General features: G+C 42.9%; 1 pseudogene; it reads left to right on the top strand.

The window, feature by feature from the left end:
* Positions 1–538: 538 nt before the first annotated feature.
* LOC101690639 lies at positions 539–1,482 on the top strand (annotated as a pseudogene).
* The last annotated feature ends 5,259 nt before the right edge of the window (positions 1,483–6,741 follow it).

Genomic DNA, 6,741 nt, shown 5'->3' with positions numbered 1-6,741 from the left:
CATTTAATTTAACAGTGTTGAATTATTGTGAAGGCACAAATCCCTGATGGCTAAGAGTGTTTCAATAGAGAGGTTCATATATAATAGAGGTTTTTCCCAGCTTTTAATGAAATGTTCTCTCTGAAAGGGTGAGTATGAACACTGTTTGCCTAGTTGGCATTCATCTTATTTACCTGATTCATTTAGCTGTTTGGGGGTTTTTTGTTTGTTCATTTGTTTTCTTGCTTTGTTTTGTTTGCAAGGGTAGTAGAGAGATGAGCTTCAGCCTGACATACATGAATAAGTATTTATGGGGAAGGACCCAGAAAAATAGGCATCACTGAGGTCCACCTGGGATTCTTTCTGAAAGGAAATCCTCTCTGATGTCTCTGCATTTAACATAGGCTAAACTTTTGTATTGTTCAACTTCTTGTGGACTGTAGAAGGGTAGACAGAATCATGGACAATTTATAGGAATCCTAGGAGAGAGAGGAATAAATTGAAACTCGTTGAATTGAAAATTCTATTATTTTCCATATTCATTGGCACAGGCAGGATTATGGAGAGAGTCAACCAAACCAGTAGTGTCTCTGAGTTCATCCTCCTGGGACTGTCCTCTTGGCCAGAGGACCAGAAGCCACTTTTTGCCCTGTTCTTCTTCTTGTATGTGGTCACACTGGTGGGAAACCTGCTCATCATTCTGGCCATTCACTCTGACACTCAGCTCCAGACACCTATGTATTTTTTCCTCAGCATCTTATCCTTCACTGATGTTTGCTACACAACCATTGTTCCCAAGATGCTAGTGAACTTCCTGTCAGAGAAGAAGTCCATCTCCTATGCTGAGTGTATGACCAGATGTATTTCTTCTCAGCTTTTGCCAACACAGAAAGTTACCTCCTGGCAGCCATGGCCATTGACCATTTTGTGGCCATATGTGATCCCTTCCACTATGTCACCATCGTGAGCCACCACTGCTGTGTCCTGCTGCTGGTCTTCTCCTGCTCCATCTCTGACCTCCATTCCCTCTTACTAGTTCTCCTGATAAATCATCTCACCTTCTGCAACTCCAATGTTATCCCCACTTCCTCTGTGACATCAACCCTCTGCTGAAATTGTCCTGTTCCTCCACATTCGTCACTGAAGTTGTAATTAACACAGAAGGATTAGTAATCCTGGTGACCCCCCTTTATATGTGTTATCATCTCTTACTTCCGGATCCTCATTGCTGTTCTTAAGATCCCCTCAGTTGCTGGGAAGCGTAAAGCTTTCTCTACCTGTGGCTCCCACCTCACCATGGTGACCCTCTTTTATGGAAGTATTATTTATGTTTATTTCCGACCCCTGTCCAGCTACACCATCAAGGACAGGGTGGCTACGGTCCTTTACATGGTTCTGTCCTCCATGCTGAAGCCTTTTATCTACAGCCTGAGGAACAAAGACATGAAGTGGGGCATGAGGAAGCTGATGGGCAGGAGGAGGTCCCAGGCAGCATCTTCCTGAGCACACTCAGGAGCAAGTCTTTGAGCCCTCATTTCTGCTGATTCCTGGTATACATATCCAGCTACTAGAGGCTAGCATACCTAAGTCGAGTATTCGTGGGAAATTGTATGAGTGACCAGACAAGAATATTGTACCTGTTTTTTCATATTCATAATTTCTTAAATTTATTTTACAGTATAATAATATATCATATATACGATATGTATATACCCACCAGTTAAAGCCCCCTCATTAGGGCTCCCTTGCTAACCCAGGGTCTTTGCATCCATTTTTCATTCGCAACTCCCATTCCCTTTTCCTATTCACTCCTTCCAAGTGTAGCTGAAAACTTCTTAATTTTCCTTTACCAAATTTCTCCCTGTTCAATAACTCTGAGTTCCCAGTATCCTTGTGTAATTTAAGAAACACCTTCAATTAAATGTGGTACATATATGCAATGGAATATTACTCAGCCATCAAAAAGAATGAAATCTTGCCATTTGCAATGAGATGGACGGAGCCAGAGCGTATACTGCTAAGGAAAATAAGTCAGTCAGAGAAAGGCACACGCCATATGATTTCACTCATATGTGGAATTTAGGAAACAAAATGAACAAGCAAAGAGAAAGAGAGGGGGCAAACCAAGAAACAGACTCTTAACTAGGGAGAACAAACTCATAGGCTACCCGAGGGGAGGGAGGTGGGAGTTGGGAATTAAGGAGGGCACTTGTGTCATACCAGGTGTCATATGGAAGTGTTGAATCACCATGTTGTATACCTGAAACTAATATTACACTGTATGTTAACTGGAATTTAAATAAAAACTTTTTTGAAAGAAACATCTTCAATTAGTTATTTGAACTGCAGTAATTTCAATGCCTGTGAAATTACTTAAAGGGTTCTGTGTGTGTGTGTGTGTGTGTGTGTGTGTATGCATGCGCACGTGCATGCAGGTGCATGTACATGTTGTCTTCTGCATAAGATTAAGACCTCCCCAACAGCAGAGGCCATTTTTGCCACTAGACAGAGAATAGATGATGTCTCCCCCAGTTTTGGGCTCTCTCTCAGCACAATGTTCTAGGTCCTGAACACAGTGGAGAAACAAGGGTCGGCCCTAAGGAGCTGGTTGACTTAGCAGCTTCAGTCCAGCACTCCAGGTGACCTGGTCTGCTTCTATATGTCTTCCCTGGCATCCTTCCCTTTGTCTTCTGACAGCTTTTGGTCCATGCCCTCTTCCTGAGCATCTTTTGATGTCATTCACCCTGGAAGTATCTGCATTTTTTACATCATCACTAACCATTTGTCTATTTTCTAAGGTGAGAGGACAAATTTTTTATAACGAGGTTTATTCTGAGTGGTGTTTGAAGATAGAACTAGACCCAATATTGGGGGTTTTTTTAAATTTATTTTTTCAGTGTTCCAAGATTCATTGTTTATGCATCGCATGCAGTGCTCCATGCAATACATTCCCTCCTTAATACCCACCACAAGGCTCACCCATCCTCCCACTCCCTTCCCCTCCAAAACATTCAGTTTGTTTCTCAGAGTCCGCAGTCTCTCATGGTTTGTCTCCCCCTCCGATTTCCCCCAGCTCCCTTCTCTTTTCCATCTCCCAGTGTCCTCCATGTTATTCCTTATGCTCCACAAGTAAGTGAAACTATATGATAATTGACTCTCTCTGCTTGACTTATTTCACTCAGTATAATCTCCAGCCCCATCCATGTTGATACAAAAGTTGGATATTCATCCTTTCTGGTGGAGGCATAATATTCCATTGTATATATGGACCACATCTTCCTTATCCATTTGTCTGTTGAAGGGTATCTTGGTTCTTTCCACAGTTTGGCAACCGTGGCCATTGCTGCTATGAACATTGGGTTACAGATGGCCCTTCTTTTCACCACATCTGTATCTTTGGGGTAAATACCCAATAGTGCAATTGCAGGGTCATAGGGAAACTCTATTTTTAATTTCCTAAGGAATCTCCACACTGTTTTCCAAAGTGGCTGCACCAACTTGCATTCCCACCAGCAGTGTAAGAGGTTCCCCTTTCTCCACATCCTCTCCAACACATGTTGCTTACTATCTTGTTAATTTTGGCCATTCTAACAGGTGTAAGGTGGTATCTTGATGTGGTTTTTTGGTTTTTTTATTTCATTTATTTTATTATTTTTTTAATATTTTTAAATTTATTTTCAGCATAGCCATATTCATTGTTTTTGTACCACACCCAGTGCTCCAGGCAATCCATGCTCTCTCGAATACCCACCACCTGGTTCCCCCAACCTCCCACCCCCCCACCACCACTTCAAACCCTGATGGCTAATGATGGTGAACATTTTTTCATGTTAGACCTAATATTTGTAAGCATTGGGAAAGTAATTCTCGTCACAGTATAGGGAAGAAATTCAAAAGTCAGAGTTATCGAAAAGTGACATCCACCCTCTCTGGAGAAGGGTCTTGCAAAGACAACTCATATATCAGACTGAAATTGAGCTAGATGACATTCAAGGTCACTTCCAACTCAGAGACATTACTTAATACTTAACAGTTTCAGGTTCCTCATTTTCAAAACTGACAACAGTATTTTATAATAAGGTATATGTCCAAGTAAGATTGACTCTAGAAAATGTCCTAGCTTTAGATATTTTGTTTTAATTTTATTGGGCCATAGGGCTTTAAAAAAAAAAATGTCACACTCTTGATTATCTTGGGAAGATATTATTCCGGTGGCAAGAAATGAAAATTCGAATGGGTTAGAAAATTTCATATTTAAGTGACCATTCAAGAGTAGAAAGGTTAAATGTCATTGCCTGAGGCAATGCTTCTTTCCTAATCTCAACCTTTTCTTCCACCTGAAGAGAGTTGAGTTAACGTATTAACTTGTTTGTTTGCTTGTTTTCACCCTATTTCTGTTTCTACCCCAAGGAAGATGAGTCTCTTATCTGATTGGTAAATGTGAGAAGCTTGTGTTTGGCATGTATCAAAGCAAAAGTGGCACCCGGCAAAGTGAAATGGGCAAGGAAGACTTTATTCAAGACACTCGCAATCGGGGGAGGGAGCAGAACTCAGTCTGAAAGGAAGGGTGGTAGGTTTGTAAGCTCTGGGCTGAGCTAGAGGAAAAGTACTAGAGGACATTAGGAGAGTCATACACCATCTGTGTTTGCTAATTGGCTTTATCTAGAGGGAAAATAAACTTCCCGTTTCTCAGTGACTGAAGACAATTTTATAACTTGGCATAAGGCACCCAGAGACAATGGGAAATGGGACGCGATCTTCTTTGATGATTACATATCAGAGGGTTGGCTCCGGGTCCTTGAGAAAGGGGTTGCAGAACTGGCAAGAAGCTTTTAAAAAGATTTATACCTCAGGCGCCTGGGTGGCTCAGTGGGTTAAGCCACTGCCTTCGGCTCAGGTCATGATCTCAGGGTCCTGGGGTCGAGTCCCGCATCGGGCTCTCTGCTCAGCAGGGAGCCTGCTTCCTCCTCTCTCTCTCTGCCTGAGTCTCTGCCTACTTGTGATCTCTCTCTGTCAAATAAATAAATAAAATCTTTAAAAAGATTTATGCCTCAAAGAGTCAGAGAAAGAACTTGCAAATTTTCTATGAAATAGAAGGTGAGGGCCCCAGAGTCAGGAAGAAGATGACCATTGAGTCAAGCTGAGGAGAACAGTGAGGCCATCCTGGTCACCTGCTTGGCTCAGTTCTCACCTGAGGGGAAGGAATTCTCCTCTTCTCTGAGCCTGCGGATGAGACAGCCTCATTTTCCCTCCATTCTCTCCTGACCTTTGTTAGTATAAAGGTGTCTCCACCTGCCACCTCCTCGTCCTATTTCTCAGGCCTCCTCGGAGAACCCCCACAATCCTCGGAGAACCCCATAATCACATCCGGGTTCTGAGAGCTTCTTGCAGATTGTTCCTGGAGACAGAAACACACTTGCCCAAGCCTGTCTGTTTGGTGCTGGTGTCAGTGAATCAATAGTAATGTTCTCAGCTAGAAATAATCTGTGACACTCCCCTGGGCCCCAGTGAGCTTCCCAGAGACATCCCCCCTTTCCAAACCAATGTTATGACTGGAACAACACTTCTGGTACTTATTATGATTGCAAGACACGCTTCAGCCGCAACCATCAGGAAACACTAAAAAAGCAAAGGCTTATCACTTATTACTTACCGGAAATCACACAACACACCTGGGGCCCACAGGGAGGCACGAGGCAGAGAGTGAAAGGGGAGGAGAGAAGCACTGGCCCCCAGTTCTGTTTTTACTGGGGTGGAGGGTGGGGGCCTAGGGCTTCAGTGGGCTCACTCTTGGTTGGTGAATTTAATACAGAGGAGCAGGAATTCAAAGCAAGAGAAGAGAAAAGGCAAGTGGCCTAAATGGCCCATTTGATCAAAATCAACCAAGACATCTAAAACAAAGGAGCCTCGCTGAGAGAGTTGTCTTATCTCTTTATCTGGTCTTGCGGCTGGCAGTGTGCTTATCTGAAGTGGATGGTTTTTTTTTTTTCTCATTTATTTATTTTCAGCATAACAGTATCCATTATTTTTTCACCACACCCAGTGCTCCATGCAATCCATGCCCTCTATAATACCCAGCACCTGGTACCCCGACTTCCCACCCCTCCGCCACTTCAAACCCCTCAGATTGTTTTTCAGAGTCCATAGTCTCTCATGGTTCACCTCCCCTTCCAATTTACCCCAACCCCCTTCTCTCTAACTGCCCATGTCCTCCATGCTTTTTGTTATGCTTGAAGTGGATGTTTTTTTGACATGGATGCCAAAGCGATCATTAAGTCAGGCACTTGCACCAAAAAATGGGAAAAAGAAAAAAAAAAAAGCCATCAAGCCTTACACCACACTCCCTCAATGGATTTCTCAAAGCCCAGCTACCCAGGCTGCGAACTTTCTCGGTTGTTTACTAGAACCCCATTTCAATTCTAGAATATGCATTTTTTTCCTAAGGAATACTTTTTTTTTAATTAAATTTATTTATTTTCAGCATAACAGTATTCATTATTTTTTCACCACACCCAGTGCTCCATGCAATCCGTGCCCTCTATAATACCCACCACCTGGTACCCCAACCTCCCACCCCCACCCGCCACTTCAAACCCCTCAGATTGTTTTTCAGAGTCCATAGTCTCTCATGGTTCACCTCCCCTTCCAATTTCCCTCAACTCCCTTCTCCTCTCTAACTCCCCATGTCCTCCATGCTATTTGTTATGCTCCACAAATAAGTGAAACCATATGATAATTGACTCTCTCTGCTTGACTTATTTC

The sequence above is a fragment of the Mustela putorius genome, unplaced genomic scaffold, assembly GCF_011764305.1.
Source record: "Mustela putorius furo isolate JIRA1106 unplaced genomic scaffold, ASM1176430v1.1 tig00000596_pilon_pilon_pilon, whole genome shotgun sequence".
Lineage (NCBI taxonomy): Eukaryota > Metazoa > Chordata > Mammalia > Carnivora > Mustelidae > Mustela > Mustela putorius.
The sequence above is the reverse complement of the archived record's forward strand: the minus strand, read 5'-3'. Positions and strand labels throughout refer to the sequence as shown.